The sequence below is a fragment of the Phaethon aethereus genome (genome assembly GCF_964289735.1).
Source record: "Phaethon aethereus genome assembly, chromosome: 3".
In the NCBI taxonomy this organism is placed as follows: Eukaryota; Metazoa; Chordata; class Aves; order Phaethontiformes; family Phaethontidae; genus Phaethon; species Phaethon aethereus.
Window position 1 is genome coordinate 67,904,834 of NC_138576.1, and position 12,618 is coordinate 67,917,451.

Here is a 12,618-nt window from a genome sequence, read left to right on the forward strand (position 1 = left end):
TCAGAATCTATTAATGTGTAGATTGTGAAAATTCCAGTTGATAAAGTCATACCTGCTATTGTCAATAATTTTATCTTCAAAACCCAACATTATAAATGCTCCTGGGTATATTAGTTAGATGCACACTACTGTTACAATTTATTGGAAGCAATCTGGGTGCATACAGAGTTTTACAACTCCTCTTTCTAGTGAGGTGTGGACAGGGAAGGCTGAGCTTTTTGGGAGATAAGAATGTTGTGATTTGTTCTGCTTCCAACTGGAGAAGCTCTGTTTGCATACAGTTTTCATTCCAGAGAGTCTGCACAAACAGGACCCCTGTTTGGAAATCTGTCAATGTGCAGGCATTTATGGTAATGCCTTGTTTCCTTTACATACCATGACTGGAGTGCAACAGAGTAAGTAATCCATCAGTTCAGTTGGAACTTTGAGTTGGGCACCATTGTCAGGCTCCATTGAAAACACATTTTCAACTGTGTGAACAAAATGGATCATCTTAACATCTTCTAGGGTGTGGAATGCATAGTGACAATCTGAAGCTTGAACAAAGTATTTTCCTCCAGGAAGCTGAGAGTCTTGCAAAGAACAGGAGGCGTAGTGAGAACACTCCCAGGTTTACCAAATCCTGCTGTTATTACTGAAGGCACATGCACATACACGCGCATGCACAGAGCTTGTGGCCAGCGGATACCCTACTCTTTTATAAATCAAGACTTCTGAACTATCAGGTAGCCTTGATCTGGTGTCTGGCTGGTGGTTTGGCACTGTGGAAAAAAACATTTGGTGTATTTTTTTAGAAGCTCACTGTAGATTGCAAAATTAATGTCAATTATTACTTCTAAAACAAATTACTTCACAAGGCACAGGGCTTCTTCTAGCATCTAAGATGTTATGGGGAACAATATTCTGACCCCGAGACTACTTGTCAAATGTGCCTTGAGATTTTTTGTTATCACTGAAAGTGCACAGAACTTATGCTTATATAAGTCGGCATTTTTAAGTACCTAAATGACCTGGAAGACTGTGTCACATTTTAGGAAGAAACTTAAACCCCAGATGGTCCAACTTGCTCCAAGATTAAAAGATTTTAGATGCTTTAGAATGCACAGTGATTCCAGTTGTGGTTTATTTTATCTTTGTTTGACAATTCATGTAGAGACGATAAAAAAAAGGTATTATTCCTTCCAGATGTCCTATTTTGTCACAGCTCAGGCTGCTTCAAATGCAACATCTGCTCATTCCTCTCCCAGCAGTGATACCTGCCCCAGACTCCTGAGGTCTCCCTTGCTCCCTGTCCTGGCTCCCCTTCAGCGCTTGTCCCAGGCCCTTCCTGTCAGTGTCATTTCCACTTTATGTCTGTCCCACCAGCAGCTTTGCCACTCCTGGCAGGTATTTTTCATTCACCGAGGTAGATGAAGGAAGCTCGTGGTGGGAGAGAAAGTGCAGCCTGCCCATGGCGGCATCATCTTCCCTGGTGAGACCGGCAGGTGCCAGCGAAGGGGTGAGGGAAGAGGTCCGCCTCTCCCTTGGAGAGCCCTCTCCATCCCAGGAGATGGGGCTTTTCCTCTGGCATTGCAGAGCTGCTACTTTCTCCAGGACACAAGGTTTAGCTCCCATCAAACTCTTTTCATATTTCTCCCTGGCTCCTAAAAAGACAAGAGCTGGCAGCCTTTTAAAGTGAAGGATTCAGGTGGTTTGGAAAATGTTGTGTTAATACTTCCCAGCTGAAGTAAGGAGTTATTCTTGTTGAATATTTCTTTTTTTTCTAAGGCGCTTTGGAAAAGTTTTAAACTGACAGCTTTTTACTAACTTGATAATGTCATGCCCACAGATGTACAGTTTAATTTGACAGTGAAGGGATGATAGTAAGCCTGAGGCAATGGGTGGGGTCACCCTGGAAGCCAAAAGCAGAGCGGGGCATGTCTCCTCCTGGCAAGGGTATCCATACAGAGAGCAGGTCCAAGGAGGTCCCTCTCCAGCCTTCACTGCCGTGCTGTGCATTCACACCCTGCTTTAACACCAGTGAGATCTGGTGCTTTATTAAAACAAACAAGATTTGCATGACTTTTTTTTTTTTGTTTTTTTTAATGTGTGCAAACCCAACAATAATGTTAATGCTAATATTGAGATTTAAATAGTCAGCCTTACAACGATCAAACACAGATTAACGATACTTAGCTCTGCAGGAACATTTAGATCTCTAGATCAAAATGAGATACTTCAATAAATCTGCTGTAACTTTATATTGATCCCAGGAAGATCTTGGAATGAATGGGAAGCTTATTTTTTATTTCTGAGTACTCCAGAATAATTGATTTTTCTATGGGTGATAATTGAAAGGGTGTTAGCAGTAGTCTTAAAGGTCACAGACCAATAGTAATATAATTTTAATATCTTAAAGAAAGTCATGCTGATGTTCTTATGAGTTCATTCCCTTGTACTTTAAAGGGTGTATTTAGTAGTATATGATGTTCTGTAACATCTAGCAAGTACATGCTTTGATTCCGTTTATTTAGGTTTATGGTTTAAGATATTCATTTACACATACTGCTTTAAACACAGCAGGAGGGAAGCACTTTTCGTTTTATCCGTCTCAAGTTCTTGCGTTTCTTTTCATGCCTTCCCACTGTGCTAAGATCCTCAGAAACATTAACATTTTTGATCCTGTAATGTTAATGAATCACATCAACACCATGTTGCAAGTCAGTATTTCTCTCCCCCATCTCCACGGTACCTTGTCCTCCTCCCCACCCAACCAGCTTAACTCACACCCCCCGAGTTGCACAGATTTTATCAGTGATGTTTCAGTGTGCTACTGTTACTGAGGGGTTAAGCAGGTAGGATGATTGCACTAATAAAAATTGATAAGTAGTCAGGTTATCCTTCCTAATTTATTGCCATGGCAACAGACAGCACATGTGGCTTGTTGCTGAAGAACAGAATGCTAATAATCAAATGTGTCTTACCCAAATGAATATATAACACAGCTTAGTAATACAGTGCCTTGACATTGTATACGTTACTGAACAGCAGCATGCATTAATTCTGCATCTAAGTTACTTGATGCATATGCTCTGGAGAACAGGAAAAATGAAAAAGCACGTCTGTTACATCAAAGCTGTTCATTAAAGTAATGTATTTTAAATAGTATATACAGTGAAAGATCCAATTCTCTAACACTTATCTTGTTTATTTCAGTAGGTGGTTGTTACACCAGGAAAATGCAGTAATGCACAGTCATTGTGAGATGGCATAAAAATAACCAACACAGCACAGGAGTTCAATTAAGCAGTAACGTCTGAGAAAAAAATGGTCATTACTAGCAGTTAATGGTTGGTTTGTTAGTTAATGGCCCAAGGCAAAGCCGAAAGCAGTTAAGCCTCTAACAAACTGGTTGTGAATTATGGCAAAAATGGTTTTGCTGGGGATTTTCCCCCTTATTATACATTACATATTATAATTTATGATAGAAATAATGTATTTTTAAAGGCAGTAGTTGTTACACAGGATGTTATTGGAAATGTCAGGTGTTTCAAGGAAATAAAGAATTTATTTTCTACCACCAAGTAAGAAAATATGCACTCTCTTATACATATATGTACTATATATATTATACATGTATATTTTACATGTATTTCATATTAAATAAAAAAGATATGCTATCCACATTATATATAATATATTAGAGACTATGTATAACATATGCCACTAGTTGTCAATTTGGAAATTTCTACATCGTTGAAAGTCCAGAGTACATATGTGTATACGTACATATATACACATATATACATAGGTGCGTATATGTACATACATATATGTATTTTATACACACACGCAACTTCAGGCTTTTTCCCAATGTCTTCTGTACATACCTCAATGAAATGATAAGGAGGAGAAAGGACACAAGAAAAATCTTTCAAAGTTGGCAAATCAGCTCATCCCAGTGTTTTACAAACATAAAGCCTGCGCTTCACTTGAAAACATCAATACCATCATTAAGTTTCTTAACGTGAGATCTTGTACCACGCTATTTTGCACCCTAATCTCAGAATTAATTTCTTTAGCAGTCATGATTTCTATTAAAGGCCACAGAACAAGCTACAGACCCAAACTTACGAGGCTCGAAACAGTTATGCAAGGGAATGCAATGTGTGTGTACTTTACTTTAACCCAAAGCTTTGTTACATTGAAATGGATATTTTGCTCATGGAAATTGTTGGGATGCAAGTGCAGTCTACTTCCAGAAAGCAAAAGGGTGATGGTGTTTTAATCAACTTCCTGGAGATTTAAAAGTATCTTGATAAACTGAAATGGTTAGTGAAAATTGCCATGATGTTATAGTAAAACAGCTTCACAATGAATCTGAGGTGAGGCAATTTCAGATAAGACAGGGAGCCATAAAACTGTCATGAACATAAAGCAAACTATATTTACAGTATGAGTACCATATATTCATTCTGAAAATTTTCATGAATACAGTTCAATGTTAAATCATTTATTTAGAAGCCAGTGTAGGTAGGTTGCTAATTCTAGGAACGGTGAATTTGGACTAGTTTGAGTTCTGGTGTTAGCTCTATTTGTACTTATAAAATAATCCCAAGTCAGATATGAAAAAAAGAGACCTTCTTCCAAGGATTTGCCAAGAGTGAAAGTTTCCCATGAGATCCTCAAAGGATGGAAATTTATATATCAAAAACTTCAAAACTGTTTTTCAGTTTTGAAAATTGTTCTTAAACATTTATGTATAAAAAAATGTATGTATATTCATGGCTATATATGAACACATGTAAACATACAGCATTACATAGTAAACAACAATGCAAAGACGTGAATTTTGGACGAAATTCAAGAAATGAATCAGCAACCTTCAAATATGCATATGCACTGTCTCAGCTTTGCCTTCTTTTTCCATTTTTTTGACAGGACTCCTAGCACCACGCAGCAAGTGTGAAGAAGCAGAAGAACCGCTGCACTGCATAGCCTTTTTGTGGTCTAGGCTCATTTCTGAAAACTGGCAATATTCTGTCTTTCCCGTGACAAGCTGTCCAGCAGAGCTTTCAGCTTGAGCTTTATGATAGTTTTCTTCCATTCTTATAAGGTGCTTGATCCCCACCAGTGAGATCTGCTTCTGAGCAGTAGTTACCAGGATTGTGAAGGAAGTTGCTGTCGTGTAGGATCCCTGGCAAGTCTGAAAAACAAAGTAATTGAACAGTGAGACAGTGGGGGCGGGGGAAGGAAAGACTCCTTTTTTAAGCTACTGAATACCCTTATAAGTACTTGTAGCAAGGAAAAAATTCGAAGTTCCTCAGAGATACCAAACAAGTTCTATAGATCAAGTTCAACTTGATGTACCATGGAGAAAAAGGCAAGACCACTGGGCTGAATGACGAAGCCGGGCAGGCACAGTTAAAGGATAAGATCAACAGGAGAGACTATTTCTAACATTTCCTGTAAGAATGCACTGCGCTACTCCATGTTCATGCTACATGAGGTGTTACATTGGGCTCAAAATGTCAGAAACTGCAATTGTTTAACTACTTGGAAATGTTAGAGGAAATATTGCCTGCAAGCCCAGAAGGCCTATTGTCTTTGACAAATATCTGTACCAAAAGAGCTCCTCACCTAAAAGTAGGGTAGTTCTTAATATTTTTTAAATCATTGAGGTTAGGTCTGACCCACTGATAGTCCTTCCATCTTAATCTTTCAGAAGAGCATTACGAATTCTAGTATCTCAAATCATCACTGAATACAGGTTTGTTTTTAGCTATCTATGGACTAAAAGGACAGAAAATATTTAGTCTTAGTGACATGGCTGATGACATATGCAGAAGGGTCTGCAAAATATGGCCTACTAGAACAGAGACTTCCTCAGTGGAGCATCCTAGAGAAGTTCTCCATGCATCTTCCTAATGTTTTTAATGTAGGAAATTGATAATGTGAAATCTACAGATTTAGATGACTTCATTCAAGGTTTCCTGACAGTGGACTTCCAAATCATCACAGTCAAGAGCTGCAATTATAAAATGGCTGTTAGCTACCTTAGGTCTGCCTATATCAACAGGATAGAGTCAGATTGAAATATTTTACCAGCTGTTAGTGATCTTTATAAATCCCTGATTCACTTATCTGAAAAAGTTTTCATCTAAACCACTAAAAGGAATATGGCCCTTTTTCAGAAAATGGATGTTGGATAAAAGAAATTTAGATTACGTGGACTGAACTGCACCAACATTTAAGTGACCTTTGGAGTTAAGTGGCTACTTTACTCTACTTAAGGAACTTTTGGAGTTAGGAACTTTGAGTCACTGATATTTTCTGTTTACTTAGTTTACGTGTTGCTTTGACATCAAGAGCTAAGTCCATGAGGGATGTAGGCATTACAAGGACAAGTGCCTAAAAGGGGATGGCTCTGCCAGTTCTCCACAACATATAGGAAGTGCTCAGCATTTAAAAGGGGAATACAGAAAGCCAATGAAATAAGGTGAGCACTGTTGAAGCCAGTCGGCAGGAAATAATGAGAAGAACTTGGGGCATTGTAGGAAGTCCTATACTGCAAATGGAAAAGGGAGCCTCCATCTGTACATGAGTGTGTGAAACCTCTCCTGATATAAAGAAAGTAAGCCAGAACAGTCTTTTTTTAATATAAAACAACCTATAAGAAAATCTAACCCAGTTAGAATTGTTTTTATAAGATGTTAAAAGACTCAAGTTTACCTCCCTCTTTGGAATTGGCTTATTTACCTGTGAAGCTAAATGGTCATATTAATACTTCCGTTATACTGCCTGCTAGATGTCAAACCTCAAGGATTAAACCAGAATAAGGGAGATCTTTCACAATCCAGATGAGCACTCTAACCGTTGAGTTATTGACAAAAAGCAGACAGTGGGTTTCATATTTGTCTTAGTTCTCCTCTCTGTAAGGCTCAAAATCAACAACCAGTTCAGACTTTGCTGTAAAAATGGAAGGGGAAGAAATCTAGGTAACAACAACCCCAGAAACTTAGATTTCAAGAAACTTCATGGACTTAGACACCTAATGTATCAGTTTGAGAGCTGAGCCTTTTCTGTACAGGTCCAGGGCCTTTCTGTCCAAACAAGAAATAAAAAGGCAGTCCTACACTCTGTCTTGATACATGTGGTGCTCTTTATGGGTCTACTTTTCCTTATATAAAATGATAGCTAGACTTTTTTCTTTCTTTTTTTTTTCAGTATTGAAACACTAATTCGATGGGTTCTCATTTTCAGAAGCATTGAGCAATTATAAAAGAAAGCTAAAGTCACTGAGCAACAAGTGCACAGGACCTCTGAAAAATAACCCCCTTAGTGTTTGTAAAGCACTTTCATGGCTAAAGATGTTGTATAAATGTTTAGTATTATTAGTGCTATGTGTACTTTATGTTGCCTCAGTTGATTCAGATCGTGTCTAATCAGGATTTTTCAAATAATTCTCCTCCACGACTGAAGAGGAAATTAAATCTGAAAGTCTTCTGTGTTAGTGTTTGAGAGAAGGTAGAGTCAGACATGAGGACAGGGTGGAGAGGGGGGAGCTGTATTTGTCAGGAGACAGCAGCCTTAGGCAGTGAACTGTTTGTTCAAACAGCAGTGAGAAATAGGAGCAGCGAGTGAGAGCTATATGTACAGAAAGTATCAAAATAGGGGCAAGAGACATAAACAGAGACAGAAACATGATTCTGTAAATGGGCAGGGAAGGGATGGGGAAGAAAGAGGAAACTGAGGAAACAGGATAATGGAGTCTGGGAGGGGGAAGAGGTCCTTTTGATGGGGAGCGGGGTAGGTGCTGACAAGAAATTAAGCAATCAGAAATCATTACAGAACTGCCCGCACGACCTTAATTTTTCCATCTTGTGCATGCACATTATGAGTCTATCTTTCGTTATGTAATCCCATGCTATTTTTTCCACAGGATGGACCGTGTCCTGGGGAGGACTCGGAGCTGTGCGGTGGAGGAGACAGCTGCCACGTGGCGTGGGCTGAAGAGAGACCTGCCGTGCTTGGGAGTGGGGCTAGATGGAGAGCTGTTCCTGAGCTACGAAAGCCTCTCTCAACTGAAATAAAACAACACCTTTTGAACGTAATCCTGGCAGTGTCAGCAATGACAATTTCAGACTAAAACCTGTGCCTTATTTCTCAGAATACACTTATCTGGGATGTAAGAGCTATGGGGTAAAGACCTTGGGCTTCTTAATGGAGAAAAAGCCTTTTAATCCCAGGCTGTTCTGAAATTCACAGGTCAGGGATATTCAGGGATCGATAGTCAGAGCTGGGTTTCAGTATACTTCAGAGTGCAACTACATCACACTCAATGTCACACATCAGCAGAAGAGGATAGACATGAATATTGAATAGCTACCCATTCAGTGTATATAATCTACATATACCCTACAAAGATGTTGTCAAATCTATTTTAAGTGCTTTAGGAAACATGAGAATAAGCAGTGATTCTGGGTGTACCTTGGAGAAATGGGGAGAGAAAGGCAATGCAACTTTTCCCTCGTCATGTAGATATGCTTTATATCAGGTGGTGAAAATTTACAATGAGGAAATTCATGGTTTGAGATAAAGACAGATTAATAGAGAAAGCAAAAGCCACACACACAAGCAAAGCAAAACAAGGAATCCATTCACTGCTCCCCACGGGCAGGCAGGAGTTCAGCCTTCCCCAGGGAAGCAGGGCTGCATCACGCGTAATGGTTACTTGGGAAGACAGACGCCATCACTCCGAACGTCCCCCCACCCCTTCCTTCTTCTTCGTCCCAACTTTATATACTGAGCATGATGTCATTATGGTATGGAATATCTCTTTGGCCAGCCTGGGTCAGCTGTCCCAGCTGTGTCCCCTCCCAGCTTCCCGTGCACCCCCAGCCTGCTCGCTGGCAGCCCAGCACAAGAAGCTGGACCATCCTTGAGTACTTAGCAACAACTCAAAACATCAGCACTTTATCAACATTTTCCCATCCCAATTCCAAAACACAGCCTCACACTAGCTTTTGTGAAAATTAACTCTACCCTGGCTGAAACCAAGGCAATGATATAAGCATCTACAGTATATAGGAAGATAGAAACAGACACACATGGCAGGGAAGTTAACAGCTAGTTTCTCCCAAAAGATGAACTGTGATTATTAGCCAAGATTTTTGAGAGGTTTTGAGAGTCTTTTACAGTGTATCTTTTTCAACTGTGAAAAAATTCTCATTCACCTTTTGAAGATGTAGTATTAAGGCTAAGCTGCAGTTAATACAAGCATTGTTTTTGTAGTAGAAATCGAATGCTTCAAAACCAAAGCTGTGAGATGAGACAGGGGAGAGGGTGGGACTTAGCAGGAGAATGAAATAGCTATGGTAAGTATTAAATTTGGAGACAACATGGTCAGGTAAGGGGAGAGAAAAAAGGTGATGAAGCTTGGGGAACAGCTGGCACCAGGTGGCACTTGCTGGATGAGTTTTGACATTGGAAGACTGAGACTGGAAAATGGGAGAGAAAGGGAAACAAGTGGTGGAGGGAGTCCTGGAGAACAGGAGGCCAGGGTTGGAAGGTGAGAGGCAGATGGGCTTATCTGCTGAAAGGAATACCGAAGCTGTATAATACTTCATTAAAACAGTGTTAAAGTAGCAGTCACACAACAAAAAACTAGAATATACAGACACAGAAGTAACCTCTGCAAACACAATTTGTTGTGGAACTAACTCCCGGTGAGCTCTGCCAAGTGCAGAAAGCCTCCAGAACTGTTTGAGGGTGGGTCACCTAAGTACCTTGTACCCCTTGTGATTGGAGCAACATATGTATTTCACCTCTTACCTTCACCTCTTACCTTTCTTTGAGTGGAGTCCAATCTTTTACCCAGGACGTAAGCTTATATCAGTCTGTTATACACAAAGGAAAGAAATCAGAGAAACCTTTGTTTGCTTGTCTTTAGTGGAAGATGTGTGTTAGTCTCAGTGTTAAAATTATTACTGTGTCAATTCTCTGATGCTGTGAAGCTATACCTGCAGCTTGGGAACAGGTAACCTGGGAACAGGGAAATCCCTGTTCAATTATCAGCCTCTACTGAAATAGTTCAGCTGATTTCAGCAGAGAAGTAAGAGCACAGCTGGGTTGTTTAGCAGATAGTGCTGGTTTTGGCTGGGACAGAGTTAATTTTCTTCACAGTAACCAGTATGGGGCTGTGTTTTGGATTTGTGCTGAAAACAGTGTTGATAATACAGGGATGTTTTAGTTATTGCTGAGCAGTGCTTGCACAGGGTCAAGGCCTTTTCTGCTTCTCAACCCATCCCACCAGCGAGCAGGCTGGGGGTGCATGGGAAGTTGGGAGGGGAAACAGCTGGGACAGCTGACCCCAACTGACCAAAGGGATATTCCATACTGTATGATGTCATGCTCAGTAATATACAGCTGGGGGAAGAAGAAGAAAGCCAGACACACACGTTCGGAGTGATGGAGTTTGCCTTCCCAAGTTACTGATACAGATGATGGAGCTCTGCTTCCCTGGAGATGGCTGAACTCCTGCCCGCCAATGGGAAGTGGTGAATTAATTTCTTGTTTTTCTTTGCTTGCGTGCACAGCTTTTGCTTTCCCTATCAAACTGTCTTTATCTCAACCTGTGAGTTTTCTCACTTTTACTCTTCTGATTCTCTCCCCCAACCCACTGTGGGGGAGTGAGCGAGGGGCTGTGTGGTGCTCAGTCGCCAGGCGGGGTTAAGCCATGGCAGTCCATGACTCTACTCCAGCCAAAACCAGCACACAGATGCTGAAAAATATAGAAGGAACTAACAGTGGTCTAAAGGAGAGGTTTTGCCAAGTCCAGTTTTTATTCTGAAGTATAGAAAAATGGTTTTATCTGGGTTGGGGCAGGCAAGAGGGTATGTCTGTACTGCCATTTGCAGATATACCCAATCCCTATTTGCAGGTGGTACAGACAGTTAAAGGTGGCCAGGGAGTGCCCCCAGAGTATGTGGGATGCTAGGAAGGCCAACAGTCTTGCTCCAAGGTGTTATACAGAAATTCTACAAAATACAGCTAGGTGAAAAGGCACAAGAGGACCATGGCATTTTGTGCATACAGCAATTGTGTAGCCACTGGTCCAAAGCCTGTATTTATAGCTAGTCTACACCAGGTATTGTCTGGGCTGGAGAAACAGGTCATCATTTGCGTTTAACAAACTTAAATCACTGCTTTACAGGAATTATTTTTAAAAATTAAGAAATTACTGTAATGTTTGACTGAGAAAACTGAGAATAGCCTTGTGATACAACATGATGAGAGGGTGAGTTTCAAAATTAATTGGAGTGGGGAAAAATCTGAAGAGCAAAAGTAATCCAAAGGACAGTTATTCATGTGAAGAGGACCATTGTTTTCACCTTCTGGTTTCATGAATTGTTAAATCTCTTGTTATTGGTAAGACTCTATAAATGAGAATGAAAAGAGGGCTCATCCCACAGACTCAGCCCTCCCTACTGCCTAAAATAATAATAAAAAGAATAAAAGAAAGAAAAAAGTAAAGCCTCTGAAGACAAGAAATGCAGCCTTGCGCAAAGGTGTGCTCAGCAGCTCTGTTGGTTTTTCTTTGATTTTTCTGAGGGGGAATTCATCTTCTGGAATGCAAGGAAATCTTCAAAAGGGAATTTTTCCTTTGGAATGCAAATTATTATAGTGATGCTTCCCTCACCACCGAGGGAATATAGTAATGATACCATGGACTTATCCAGCTATTTCCAATCACAACTATCAAATACTCATAGATTTAACTTCCTAACCCCCTGTGAAGCAGATAAACATTGCAATTGGAGTTTTGCTACTGGGGAAACTGAGGCAAAGTTTGCCATCCATGATCTTACTGTCACTGGTGAATGTGTTCAGCTTCTCGCAAACCTACTCTTGGACAGTTAACGAACTGCTTACCGAAGTTAAGTCTTGCAGTAACTACATGAACTATAGGTATGGGCATGTTTATGTTAGTATAAACTTGTTCTGAAGATCAAATCTGGTAACTATCAACATTGCTGATCACTGCATCTGCTTGTGTGGGCTGGTTCACTGCAGTACTAGAGCGTGTCCAGAGAAGGGCAACAAAGCTGGTGAGGGGTTTGGAGCACAAGTCTTAAGAGGAGCGGCTGAGGCAACTGGGGTTGTTCAGTCTGGAGAAAAGGAGGCTGAGGGGAGACAACTCAACTCTCAACTCTCTACAACTACCTGAAAGGGGGTTGTGGCGAGGTGGATGTTGGTCTCTTCTCCCATGTAAAAAGCGATAGGATGAGAGGAAATGGCCTCAGGTTGCTCCAGGGGAGGTTTAGACTGGATATTAGGAAAAATCTCTTCACCAAGAGAGTGGTCAAACATCGGAACAGGCTGCCCAGGGAGATGGTGGAGTCACCATCGCTGGAAGCATTCAAAAAACATGTAGAGGTGCCACTTTGGGATATGGTTTAGTGGGCATGGTGGTATTGGGTTGGTGGTTGAACTTGATGATCTTAAAGGTCTTTTCCAACCTTAATGATTCTGTGATTCTGTGATCTGCTTGTGTGGGCTGGTTGGCATTGTTCTTCCCTATGATCAGCATCACTCTGCAGGAACAGAGCCTTAACGTGCTTTTAGCACATCACTAAG